Raw genomic sequence first — 14,601 nt, 5'->3', positions numbered from 1 at the left:
GCAGAATGAAAATGTAAGGCACCAGAAGAAGGAGAAGAGAAAAAAAAAGGGACAGAGAGCGACAGAAAGGCCACAACCTCACATTTCTGTTTTCCGGCTGCGGAGGAGATTATTTTCCTCCCTGTTAAAAGTGCCGTCACCCTGCGAGTGTGACGAGGAAGCCGGTTTCCTCTAAGCTACAGCTAGAAAAGGCCCGTCCTTGGGCATGTGCATTGTGTGTGTGTGCCTGTGCTGTCTGCAGAGGCTGCCATGTCTCCCATTGTTCCAGGGCGAGTGAGGCAGGCTTCCTACCCCAATAGACCCTGCCTACTACAACAGCTGTGGACCAGCCCCCACCTCTCTGCCGTTCTCCTTCTCCCACTCCCCTCCTCCTCCTCCTCCTCCTCCTACAACTCCTGCCTCTCTGCCTTTGCTGCTGCTGCTGCTGCTGCTGCTGCTAAACATTAACCCTGCAGCTGCCGGCTCAGGCCATAAAGAGGTGGAGAGGGGGGTTGTGTTTCAAAAGAGACCCTAGCATGTAGCGGACAAAGGAACGTAGCAGAGAGAGGATATCCGACAGCCGGGCTGAACTGACAGGACTTCTGCACAGATCCATTCAGTGCCCTAGAAAGAAAACAGGCTCTGTGCTAAGAGGATTGTCTTTCTCAGTCACATTGGTGATAAGTGTAGGACTGAGTCCTGTGAGACTGTGCTGAGGAGGAGAAAAAGTCACTGGAGATCAGAAGTGATTCAGAAAAGAAGACACAGAGCAGCAACTCATTTTTACTGTTTTTTTTTTAAATCATTTATCTGCTGATTATTTTCAGGATTAATCAATAAATCATTTGTGCTTTAAAATGCTAGAAAATTGTGAAACACTGACAACCGTAACTATTTTCTACAACACAAGATGCTGAATTGACATGAGTGACAAGCAGAGTTACACCAATACTCGGTCGATAGTATTCGATTAAATGATTAGTGGAAAAAAAAGAAAATGAATCACCAACTATTTTGATAATCAGTTAATCGTTTCAGTAATGTTTCAAGCATATATGTCAAATATTTGCTGGTTCCAGCGTCTTTAATGAAAGGATCTGCTGCTTTTCTTTGTGACCCCAACCCTCATTTATGTAAATGAAAAGTCTTTGTTTTACAAAATGATTTACACAATTCAAGGCTGCAGTTTTAATAATTGATTAGTCTAGAGCTGCGCCAGATAGTCGTTAAATTACTTGACAAATTAATCGGCGACTAGGGCTGCACAACACTGGAAAAAATTACCTTTGCTATGTGTTTCTTTGATATATTTTGCGTGATGAAAACAAACAGGGATTCCCTCCAGATGACTTCTATCTGGTAATATCACTCGAGAATGATTGGGGTGATTTTGCAGAAGATTGCATTTTATCGAACAACAGAAGTTTGCTTTGTTTGACAAGCAAGCGTGATTGTAATTGGTGTCTCACTGTAGTCAGATGCCTTAAATGGGACTAAATTAGACAGTCTTTTGTATCATGAAGCAAAAGTTGTGGCATTATGTGTTTCAGTTAATTTGTCTTACTTGGCATCGCACATTTTGCGATGACGATGCTTAAACGATATCTTGTGCAGTTCTATCGGCAATTATTCTGATTGCTGGTTAATTAATGTAGTCATTTTTTTAAGCAGATTTTACAATATTTGCTAGAAAAGCTTCTCAGATGTGATGATTTGCTGCTTTTCTTTGTCAAACATAATTGTAAACTGAATATTTTGAAGGCTTCGGACTGTTGGTCAAGTAAAAACAAGCAATTTCACGACATCATCTTCCGCTGTGGGATATTATAGCAACCGCCTTTCACTATTTTCTGACTTTCGGACTATTTTTTGGCATTTTTGCTGAAATTACAAAATAGCTCCACATGAACCGACTAATTCTCTAAATCCTTAATACTCTTTCACATACAGCAGAGCGATTATAATGAATCGGTATTACAGCCGCAGCTTGTTTCTAAAATCTGTGTCGTGTCTAAACTAGTCAGCAGAAATCAGGTTTTTCTATCTGAGCAGCACAGTGTCTCAGTGTGGTTCATCTGTCCAGGTTTTCACCCCGAGTGACTCATCTGCGCTCGTAGTTAATGAAGCCGCATCATCCTCATTCCCCCCCCAGACATACCAGACACACTAAACCAAGTCTGATGACAAAATGACTGGGTGCCAAGGCAACAACAACAGGACGTAGAAAACACGGGTTTCATGGCTTGAATGTGGGAGGATAACACAATAAAGCACACACGGATGGCAAAACATCCCTCTGAGAAACTACTTTTTTAAAAACAAATCTATATGTACCGATTTGAAAGTTGAGCGACTCTTTTTTTCAATTTGACCCTAATTGAGTCGACATGAGACCTGACCTGAATCGACTTTGCCCCCCACACCAGACTTCCTATACTCAAAATCAAGTGCCTGAGGGCGCTCGCATGGATGTCGGTTGTTTCAAGCTATTGTCATTCAGATTTCACCAAAACAGTCGAGCCAGTTTGGGGAGTCTACAAATGTCCCAGATTCACAGCAGAACTGTAATTTGTCTGAAATGAAGAACGAACTAAACAAAAACAAACTGATAAATCCAACATGGAGAAAATAAATCAAGTCAGATGAGCCTTAACAAGAAAAACTGCACGGGTCAGCAAGAATTAACCACAAGAAAGAGAGAGAAAAACACACGACAGACGCTGAGCTTCACATCAAAAATCACCCAGATCAAAAGAGCTTGAGTCCAGTGAGGATTTATCCTCTTATTAGTGACACATATGGCGGTCCTGCTCAGTCTGGGCTCATCAGGCCTCTAATCTGTGTCCACCTAGTGGCTGCAACAGGGAGAAGCTGCATGTGACCAATCGCTGCTTCAATTACAAGTGGTTCTGAAACAGAGGTTAATTATTCTGTCTGGAAACGATAATCAGGAGCCTGAAGAGATGGAAAATGAAACCTGTCCATTCTGAGAAAAAGACTGATTTCAGAGTTTATCTACAGTTCATCTGAGGCTTCAGTCGAGTGGGTATCTTCCAAAGTTACTGTCTAAACCTGAGTGGAAAAGCCATAGTTAATAAATATCGCTAAGGCTGCAACTAAAGATCATTTTCACTGTCAATTAATCTGTTGACTAGTTTGTTTTCACTCTCGCTTCTCAACCTGTCCGCACCAATGAGCCGCGGAGGTGCTAAAATCCACTGTGATTCTTCATTTGACTGCTGAACGGAGGGAAATGTACTTTACTTCATGAACGAACAGAGAAGAGAAAGGAAAAAGAAAAGACACTGGAGGGAAACATACCTGCTATGAATAAGAGGAATGATTACAGCAAGCAAAAACACTTTCAATGTTCACACTGGACGATTTATCGGGGCCAATATTCAGCATTTTCTAATTATCTTTATCTGTGATTTTTCTGTCAGATTGCTGATAAAATAAACACATTTAAAAATGTGCTACTTTGGCTCTGATGCAATATCCTCTCGCACAATGTCCTGCCTGCAGCACGTCACAATTAACAGCCTATAAACACTGAATAATCTAAATCTGCAAAGTAACTAGTAACTAAATTCGTCAAATAAATGTAGTGGAGAGGAAGTATAATGTGGCAGTAAATGGAAATACGACAATCAACGCCTAGTTCACGCAGGTATATCAACATTGTTTTAAAAATGTGAATTTCTCCTTTTAATCACTAAACGGAGGAATCTGTCTTGCGTAGATGTCAGCACAGCACAGAAACAGTTAACTACTCATATCAGATTAAAAAAAAAAGCTGAATGGAGGCCTGTCAGGGGATTGTCATACCTCTGCTGTGTCAGACATTAACGCACACAGACATCTGTATGGCATGAATGGGACATTGAGGGACTCGCTTCCCTTCTAAGAGGGTCAAAGGCTGAACAGGCCAACATGACCTGAATGAGGGCCGGTCACATGGTCCCCTGGAGCTAACACAAGGGAATGAGGATAACTCTCAACATAAAAGGCCTATTGTCACCCCCTCCGCCATCCACTTTCCCCCAAGTGAGGATCTTCACTAACTGCTCCAAAAACTCAGCGGTAATGTGGACATAAAGACAAGCCGGACATAACAACGTCAAGAGGCAGTAAAACGTGTGGACTAATGGAGGGAAAGTTGCCTGGAAACTTCTCCTCCATTCAGACGGGCCCAGGACATGTGACTGATTTCAAATTCAATGCAAACAACATGTAAAGCAGCAGCGACTGGCACCTCATCATCAGACAAGCAATTTACTCACACGCAGCTCCTCCTGACCTGATTACAATCAGGTGACAACGACCCCCGAAAACAAAGGACAATATCATCCAAACAGAGAAGATGAGAGCTGAACTGATAAGCCAATTAACAGATCGAAAGAAAGGGAATCTACAGCATTCTGATAATCACTTCATCTTTCAACAAAAAGTCTCTGATTCTAGTTTCTCAATTGGTAAAAGTTGAAGCTTTTCTTTTTCATATATGACAGTAAGCTGAATATCTTTGGGTTTTGGCAGTTTAAATAAGTCACATTAAGTTCAGGGAAATTTGAATATTTGGGGATTTTGGATTGTTGGTGCTATGTAGATGCTGATATTTCTGATATTTTATAGACCAATCAATCAATCGAGAAATCAACTGGCTGATTAACCGATGACTAAAATAATTGTTAGTCGCAGGCGGCCGTAGTAAAAACGATCCGTTAGCAGATGGTCCGACGTTACTGTTTCTGGTCAGATGGTGGCTAAAGCGAAGGAACTGTCAGGGAACTTCTGAATTGGAGCTGTAAATCAGACTCTTGGGGTACAAACGCCCATTGAAGTGCAGACAGTTTAATGGGCAGTAATGTGCACAGCTCCATGTGAACATGGAGAGCTAATGCACCTAGAAGAAATGCGACACTCCGGCCCGAGGAGATGTGCAGGGTCTACAGCTGTGGTGTCGGTGGAGGCCGCTCGTGTTAATTTGCATGAAGCCTCGGCTTAGTCGGACCTCATTAGGAAGTCGGCAGTGAAGCCGGTAAGCCATCGCCTCTAGTCTGAGCTCTTTGTGCAACATATGTAAAGCCAGGTGAAATGACTCTACATGTAGAGCTAAAACAATTTGTTTATCGCAAGAAAATTAGTATGCAACTATTTTGATAATCATTAGAGCAGCTAAGATTTTTAGGTTAGCTGTCAAGTATTAAATTAATAAATCTGAGCAATTTTTAGAGCAGCACTCCATCAATATCTCCTCACACCCATGTCGATAAAGTCGGGTCCTCAAAGTTTCGTAGTCCTCAAAACATTTCTGGAGCTTCACAGCAAAACAGCATTGACGGCCATATAAAGATTTCAATGATATTTTGATTAATTGTGCAGCCCTATAATAAATGAATTTTGTAATTAAAATGCAAAAAAAGAAAAAAATTAACTGGCTCCAGCATCTCAAGCAAGTATTCTGTGATATTAAACTAAACACCTTTGTGTTATGGACTGTTTGTTAGACAAAACATGAACTGTGTAAAGCACATTCCACCATATTCAGACATTTTATAGACCAAAAGTCATTAATCTATGATGGAAATAATCTTTGGTCGCAGTCCTGTCCACAACTTTAGCGGTTCCAGAGCTGCGCTGACCTTAATAAATCCCTCACATGTGAAAAGATTCAAAGTATGCGCTCCAGTTCATTTCTGCAATCATAAAAGCCCGGTAATGAAAACCATTTGTCGTGGCCCGTATAAAGGCAGGTTTCATACCACTGTAAATACTCCGGAGAGATGGTGGCGTCCCCTGCCAACCAGACTACGAGCTGTACGACCAGACTGCCTGCCAGAGGAACAACTGCATGCTGTCCAGCTGCAGCGCACACGACATTTTCCATGTGTGTCAGCAAACGCCTTTAATACCTGATCCTCTGTGAGTCATATTCACATCAAACTACTGAACCCTGACATGCCTGGAAAATATGTGGAGGTTGAACAAGACGCGCTGGTGAGGCCAGACGAGTTAATCCAGGTCATGAGCAGTCATCGCGTCCAGCCTATAGAGCTGCTGGAGTAGCATGAGCACACTGAAACAAAACTGGGTTATCCAGCTCTCTTTGGGCTTAACTCAAGTTTTCTGGTGTCGTGACGCAGGCTCACTTTTAACCACAGTAAATCACCGTGGTAACCGGGTGTCAACAGGACGACTATTGACCGATCAAATAAAAAAAAGTCAGATTTTAGATATTGTTTGTGCAGTATTTGCTAGTATGCGTATTTTATATTTTCTCGCACTATGTTTCACGTTATGCACCAATATCCCAAGGCAAATTCCTAAACTACTTGGCAAGACACCTGATTCTGACAAAATGAAGTCATTATTCAACAAGAAGCAGAGTCTATGATACAGTTAAACACACAGCTATGATTCCACTCAGCAGGGATATTTGTTGTACCTTTTCAGGTGTGTATAGTTGGGAATAATGTTTCTTTTATTCCTGAGGAGATGAAACCTTTTGACAGACATTTATGATGTAACAGGAGATAAACTTCAGTGAAGCCAGGTGACCTAAATAGGAGGTATTCACCGATCAGATTGTGATACTGATATCAGGTGTCCGTCCGATACCGACTCAAACAGCTGGATTGAGTATTGGTGACAATGTGGTTGATCTATTCAATTCAATTCTATGTTTGATTTTGATGATTTTGATGACATTTTTGCTAAATGTTTATCAAGAATTTTGATTATTTTGATTTCTCTTCATCTTGAATGTTTTACCATGTTACTTTACTTGTGTGAATTGTGATAAATGTATCAAGATCATGATTTAATCATTACCTGCTGCGACACGTGTGTCATCATAACAAAGTGTGCTCCTGGACACACCTATGGTAGCTGAACTACATACCACAGAAGCGATCTTAAATATTTTGCCTGGCGCTTCTCTGTCTGTGTGGACAGATTTTTGTCAGCGTGACAGCATCTCAATCGTGAGATACAGTCGGGGAACTTTACAGGTGTGCAGCTGAGATCCAAGATAGGTGTGGTTCAACCAATGAGTACTGAGGACTCATGTAATAATGTAGTAATGACTTCTGTGTAGTTGGAACATGTTGAGGGATGTGATCTCATCACAAGATGGTCTCTACTTACAGTTTATTCTCATCTGATACAGTTAGCCTTAGTAATTCGTATTTGTTAGTATTAATAAAATACGTTTTGTTTTACAACGTTGGGAAAGTAATGCTGCCTTACACACAACATAATGATACTGGTCTCTTCTTGCACACAGTCAGGCATACAGCTTATTAATTAAATACTAGTATTAAATCAGACCTGAAAAAAAAGGGGAATGGTGCATCCCTCTACGGAGAACCGGACTAACTCTGTGAGACAAGAGAGAGTATAGGAGGAGCGTGAGTGGTTTGGTGATGGGCAGAGCCTCCACATGTGTCCACATCTGGCCACCAGCCGCAGCGGCTCAGACTCCACCAGGACTCAGCCGAGTCAAGCACACTCATCATCCACTTCCTCTTCCCAAGGTCTGGCCAAGAGGAAGACCTATTTATGGTACAGAATCAAAGAAAATATGGAGGGTTATATATGGAGATCCTTTTTTAAGACTCCAAACAATCTGCTCTCCATCACACCAACAAACACAAACCTCCATGGGAAGAGTGCTGATGTTTTTCAAGGCATGTAGGTCGAGCTGATGGAGAGGCTTTTTGAAACAGGAAGCTCACGAGAGTTTGAAAAACACTGAAGCACCAGCAGTTCACTGAGCACCTTGTGGGAGAGGGTTTAGGGATTGAAGGGGAGGGGGGAGGGTGCAGAAAGCTCCTCAATAACAACTTTATTTTAAGACAAATGAAAATAAACTGCAGAGGTGCACAAAGGAAGACTGTTCAACACAGAGGATACAGCACAGTCTGAATCTCCCTCTGTAGCTGATATTCTTCTTCTACAGTCTCAGTCGGAGTTATCGCAGTCCATAACTCAATATAGATCTGAGTGTAGTCTAATAGATTGTATCGGCATGAAAACTGAAGAAAATGATTGCTTAAATAATCCTTATTTGGCCAAACAGGACGTGGAGGGAACCCGGTTTGCTTGAATTGATTAAAGCTACATTCCAAGCCATATTTTCTTTGGCCAGACGGATGAATTGAATGTTTGTTACAGCTGCAGCAGCTAAGGCAGTGTTTTGCCAAATTCAATGTTTGCATGACCACAGATTCCTCTGTAGGGTGGATTGCGTTTGGTGTGAGCGCTTCGCTCTCTCGCATACTATTAGGATTCCTCAAGCATTTTCAATCATGCATATTTCAGAGGTCTGACACAGCAGGCGGCCGTACAGTTTATGTGAAGATGCAGAAACACAACGCAGAGGCTTTGAGTTGTTCTCCGCGACTTCTTCTTCTAATATTCTCTCTGGCGTGCGTACAGATAATCACAGAGAGACTTGAGATGAGATGGCTGGGCTCAACAGGGACAACGCAGGCGAAGATAATTCCTTTGATCTAAATATCTGCATTGTGTGCGTGTAAACAGTCATGATGATGATGATGGTGATGATGATGATGATGATACTCTCAGTCAGTCCTGCCTCCCACTGTGAGCTCCGTTGTATCGCTCCAACTCTGTGGGGTAATTGATGAATATTTTGGGATGCTAATGCAGGCTCCAGAAGTGCCTTTGGTGTGTATAACCATGGTAACTACAGTACCTGTATGCATCTGACAGCTGGCCGATAAAGCTCTGAACTGATAGCTGATAAGGAGAGGTCCCAGCCCCAGCCTAGCCTATCTTCAAAGCATGGTCGTTTATGTAGAGGAGGGGGGGGTGATGCTGGAGAGATAGGCCGACTGCAGGAGGCTCTGACCTGTCTGCGCTCCCCTACTAGACTTCAAACTGACTAAATTATTGCCCCGTCGCTCCGTCCTCCCTGTAAAACTGCTCAACTACGACCTAACATATGTCACAGTCGGTCTGACCTTGAGAGTCTGTAAGGTTGTTGGCTCCATAAAACCCCACTTTTTGCCTCAAGACGCTTGGGCCAGTAACAAAACAGATACTGCAACATAGAGCTGAAATAATTACCTGAATTGATCAACAGATAAATCATCCGGTACCATTCTGACAGTCGATTAATTGTTTTATCCATGTTTCAAGCAAATGTGGGGGAAAAAAAACACTCAACGTTCTCTGGTACCAGCTTCTTCACTGTGGGAATTTGCTACTTTTCTCTGTTTTATATCATTTTAGACTAAATATCTTCAGGTTTTAGGCTGTTAGATGGACAATCAGAATCAGAAAATACAGAGAAAATACTCAACAAGTTCCCAGTTCTACTCTGATGTTTTCAAACTTCAACATTTTTAACAATGCACCATATTAGAGGCTTCATTGTACAATTTGCAGCATACGTTCTCTCTGAATGTTTTTCATATCCAAGCAAAACTGCCACTGTAACTGAATCAAATCAAAATCCAACCGATTCGGGAAATGAATGGCGATGCCCTGCGCCATCCAAAACTCAACCACTCAAATCAAAACAAGCAAGGTTTGGCCGATATTGGAAATGTTATATCACAATACTGTCCCGCCTAAATGACGCAATAGACGAAGTTATTGTTGCACGTTTGCTCAGTGAGTCCAGTCAGATCATAAAATGTGTGGTGTTTGGCGAGCTGGCCTCCGTGTCTGCATGCATGCCACTACATCAGGCCAATTAACCTGAAGTCACCTCCCAAATGTCCATGCACGTTCCCTTCGCTGCACAATCTGCATTTTCTTTTCAAAATAAAAGCTTGAAGATTCCGTAACAGCTGTTCGATATTTCGATACTGTGAAAAATAAAGCATATGACGGCAAATATTGAGATATTCGATGATATCTAGTATTGGCCCGATCTGACTACAGGTGAGAAGAAAAATATGTATTTTTGATTTTGGGGTGAACTGTCCCTTTAAAATGATATAATACAGATATGAGATTTAAACGCTATTTTACTTTAGAAATGACAATCAACTGATTATCAGAACAGTTTAGATTCATATTCACTTTAACAATGAATTGTTTCTGCTCTAAACTTCTATTTTTTGGCCTTTTTATTTGAAAAAAAAAACTTAAATGATTCATTAATTATCAAAGTAGCTGTCGGTCTGTTTTCAGTGTTTCATCTGTTAGTTGTTGACAGAATGTGGAACAGTTTGAAGTTACTGACAGAGCTCAAGAAGAATTTGCCTGCGATGGCGCTTCCTCATTTCACTTCCTCTGTGATGCTACTTGTTTGTCATCAAATTTAAAATACTCGCTCCGATCAGTCATCAGCACTGTTGCTGCTTAATTCTCTGGCGATTAACGAATCGAGTCTTCAACTTATCATTTCAACTCTATTATGTTTCGTGGTGCACTGCAACGCCTTATAAATACTTTAATAACCAAAACCAGTTAACAGAACCAACAGCCAAATTAAACACTTACTCCATGCCACGTTTCCTCCCTGTAATAAAGTCTGAGCACCGTATGTGGCGTCTGTGTGAGCCGGCTGCTACAAGATGTGGGACACAAAGGCGTGCAGAACATCTGCGAACAATTAGAGGCGAACAGAGCGAGCAAGCACTTATACTGCCCATTACACTTGAATAAGTCACTGGCTCTGCTTTTCATGATGTAATGCGGCACAGCTTGGATATGCAATCTCAAAGTTGCAGTGGGACAGAGCTCTCACAAAACTTCAATCGAGCTCAAACACGGGCACACAAGCCATAAATGTAATCTAGCGAGCGTCGAGTGGAACCACATTTATCTGCAGCTCTGAGGTCATTCCTCAGGATGAAATGTTCACAGCACCTGTGGGTCCTCGTGTTCTTCGCCAAATATTGTTTCAATTGTGACACGTTAATCCTTAAATCCTCGCAGCCTCCCGCACTCGTGTTTAAAATTCCTTCGATTACAAGCATCAACTGAAGAAATTCCAATAATTCCACCCAATCAACAGGGTAAACTATACATCCACTGCTGCATGTTTGCCCTTGTGGTTGATTTTAAAAGGCCCCACTCCACTCAAGAGTTTAAGATGTTTATGTACAAGAGACGGTCCAGGTCCAGTATGAAATGTATATTATCTTATGATCCATCTATTATTAGGGTTGGATACTGAACTCTCTGATTGATCTGCACCACTACAGGTTTGGAAATTTCCCGATTTCAAAGATGCACCACGATGCCGACGTGGAAGTTTCTGCATCGATGCAGTGACAGAGCATAGTCAAGACTATGCAGCCCACGTTGATTCTTGATTTTCCAGCCTCACCTGGACAATAAAGTTGTAAAGTAACATCTATTGCATTGAACTGTAGGTGAACATAAGGCTAACGTTGCTCATGTTAAGGGATACCACAGAGGGAGGCAGAAATCAGCAGTGCATGATAAAAAACACACACCCGATATTTCCAAAGCGAACATCTGGCCACATTTTGGATGTTATGAACTTGCTGGAAAACCCAAACTGGACGAGACACCCTGCGTCCTCAGGTGATGTCACTTGAGTCGGTTTAAACTGTTCATCCTCCGACAGAGTTAGAGCGCAATGCTAAATCAGTGGAGTACTGTTTTAAAAAAAAATGTCTGTAGAGGATTTTGAAGTTTACAAGAACAAACTTTTTCCCATCGCTTCGTTCCAATCATGAGGTCAATGTTTCGATGAGTCGTTGTGCCGTGAAGTCATAGAGGATTTCTTACATGATATACGGTGTTTGTCTACAACTGCCAACAACAACAAGCTGCAACATTACATCAACAGACAATCTGGAAAAGGACCAGGGGATACGTCATTTCTTTTCAAAGTAAAATCAAGAACGAAAGCAGCCTGCAAACACTAAAAGATTCATCGGGCATTTCATAGGAGATCTTCAGTGTAACTTAAATATTTTACAGCCTGAATGCCGGCCATCTCTGTGAGCCAAAAGGGTTCAAACAATCCTTCATCCTCATTTCTTCTGACCTAAAGTTTGGTCTTTGTTCAGAAAATGATGAGACAATGAAAACAGCATGAGCATGTATCTGGCCTTGAACCAACAGGCACAGATCATTAAGCAGTGGATGTTTTCCCTCGACAAAAGGACTCTGTAATAGCTAAACTGCATCATCTTAGATGTTTTAACTCTTGTTTAATCTCCAAATAGGCCTCCAACTTATTGAGATTACTGGCACATGTTTTATTGCCAATAAAATCCTTCACGATGTGAAAACAAACAAGAAACAATCCACTCCTCGTGACTAGAACGCCATTCAGAAAATGTGGAGGGGATCACGGTTACTGAAAAGCAGCATTGTTTAAGTATGATACAATAACACGTATCGGTGCCAACACTGCTCCAAATTCATATGGGCACCAATCCAATCGATTACCCTGATGGTTAAGTATAATCTGGGGTACAACCCTGTCTATTGTTGCTTTTCTCGGTGAGTACATTTGGTCAGACAAAACAAGCAATTTGACGAAGAGCTTTAAGAAATGTCTAAAACTAAAACTTTGGCTCTGGTACAGCGTGCAACCTGCAAAGTAACTAGTAACTAAAGTTAGCGATAGACGTTAGGATGATATGAAAGACAAGACACATCTTTTTTTTTCTTAGTGAACATTCTTGTGGGTGAAAAACAATCTTAAAATAAAAAGTAGTGTTGTAAAAGAACCAAAAAGTCAAGATATTGCAATAAAATACGCTGTGGTGGAGCATGTAATCTGCAAAGTAACTAGTAACTAAAGTAGATTAAGAAGTATAATATTTGCCAGTGTTGTAAAAAGTACGGAAACAGTCATACTTCAGTAAAAATATCGTGATATCGTCAAGATATCGTGTTGAAATATTACTTAGGTAAAAGTGTAAGTCACCTATGAGAATGTTAACAGAGTAAAATTCTTAAAGTACCTGACATTAAATGTATTTAAGTATCAATAGTAATATTCTTGGGCAATTTTTACCTGATTGTTGGTCAGTTGATAAAATAAATTAATCTAAAAATTAACTATTTTGGCTCTGATGCAGCATGTAATCTGCAAAGTAACTAGTAACCAAAGTTACCAAATGTAGTGGATCAAAAAGTACCATATTTGCCAGTGTTGTAAAAAGTACCCAAAAGTCGTACTTCAGTAAAAGTATTGTGATGTCGTCAATTATCGTAAAGATATCGTGTTGAAATACTACTTGGGTAAAAGTAAAGTAAAAATAAGTCACCTATGAGAAAGTTAATTGAGTAAAAGTCTTAAAGTACCTGACATTAAATGTATATAAGTATCAAAAGTAATATTTTTGGGCAATTTTTAACTGATTGCTGGTCGGTTGATAAAATAAATGAATTTGAAAATGACCTTCTTTGGCTCTGGTGCAGCTTATACTCTGTAAAGTAACGAGTAACTAAAGTTATTAAACAAATATAAAGTAACTGGTCGTGAAAAACTACAATATTTGCCTTCAAAATATAGTGACATGTATGTATAAAGTAGCAGAAAATGGAAATACTCAAGTACAAGTAACTGAAAACTGTACTTAAGTAGAATATTTGTGTAAATATACTTGTTATACATATACAGGCTGGTTTATCCTCTGCAGCAGACACACTCACAACACAACTCATTCACCAACACCAGTGTGAGGCTGCTTTTAGCCTTGATTGCAGACTAAAGACACTAAATGACTAATCAAACATGTTTCTTCCCTCTGAATGAGTGCGAGGTGACAAATAAAACAAATGTACCGTGATTACACTCACAGGACTCTGATGACAGCTCCCTTTCCATGTTCCTGTTTCAGGTTTCGACCCCTCAAAAAAAAAAAAAAAAAACGAGGCTAAGAAACTGCGACAGGGCTGTTTAAGCTAGCACGTTACGAAAAAACCGTTAAAGGGGCTAAAAAAGACACAAAAAAAGACATATCTCAGAAAAATGTCTTTTCTTTACATGGGACAGGCCCTTAAATAGACCCTGCCTGCACCGAGACGAGTCCCCTCCGACGGGGTTAACGATGTTACGCCCTTCTTCACGCAAACATGGAAGAAAAAAAACAACAAAAAAAACAACCGTTGGCGGCGTTTTCGCGTTTCAACGTTTCGGACGCTCTGAAACAAGCTAGCGCCGTTTTCCAGCTCCGCGCGCCGGTGATGTTTTAATCAATGAGACACGCCAAAGCCTCTGTGTCGGTATTCACAGCAAAAAAAATACCCTCTCTCTCGACCAAGCTAACGTGAAACGACATTTCCCCCTCCACCCCCCGTTTTTTAAACTCACCTCATTTGGTTGTAAACTGTCGACGCTGCCTCGCCATGATGAGAAGAAACGCAGATGAACGCTGGTTTTCTTTATAAACGTTTAGCTGGTGCTCATTTTGTAGCGGTGTCGTCCTCTCCCTGCAGCGGCAGCAGCAGCAGCAGCAGACTCGGCGTTTAGTGTTTTGGGTTGAGGAAAAGTGATGTCATTGCATGAAATTGCATTACCCGCCCCAATTTTTTTTTTTTTTTTTTCTTCAGAGGCTGTCCCATGCTGCCAAACATAACTTCACCATATACTTAAAAAAAAAAAAAGCTGCTTCTATATAGTGGTTTTCTGTGCCTTAAAATATTCCC

The 14,601-nt window shown here is 40.9% G+C and overlaps 1 protein-coding gene across 1 annotated transcript in view; it reads right to left on the bottom strand.

The window, feature by feature from the left end:
• The window catches only part of nckap5l (NCK-associated protein 5-like), a 34,056-nt gene extending 19,653 nt beyond the window's left edge, over positions 1-14,403 (bottom strand). The window contains exon 1 of the mRNA XM_073469609.1: positions 14,267-14,403. The gene's annotated coding sequence lies outside the window, so the exon portion shown is untranslated. The remainder of the gene's footprint in view (positions 1-14,266) is intronic.
• Between the last annotated feature and the right edge of the window lie 198 nt (positions 14,404-14,601).

Source organism: Pagrus major, chromosome 7 (genome assembly GCF_040436345.1).
Source record: "Pagrus major chromosome 7, Pma_NU_1.0".
NCBI classification, from domain to species: domain Eukaryota; kingdom Metazoa; phylum Chordata; class Actinopteri; order Spariformes; family Sparidae; genus Pagrus; species Pagrus major.
This window is presented reverse-complemented; position numbering and strand designations above follow the sequence as displayed.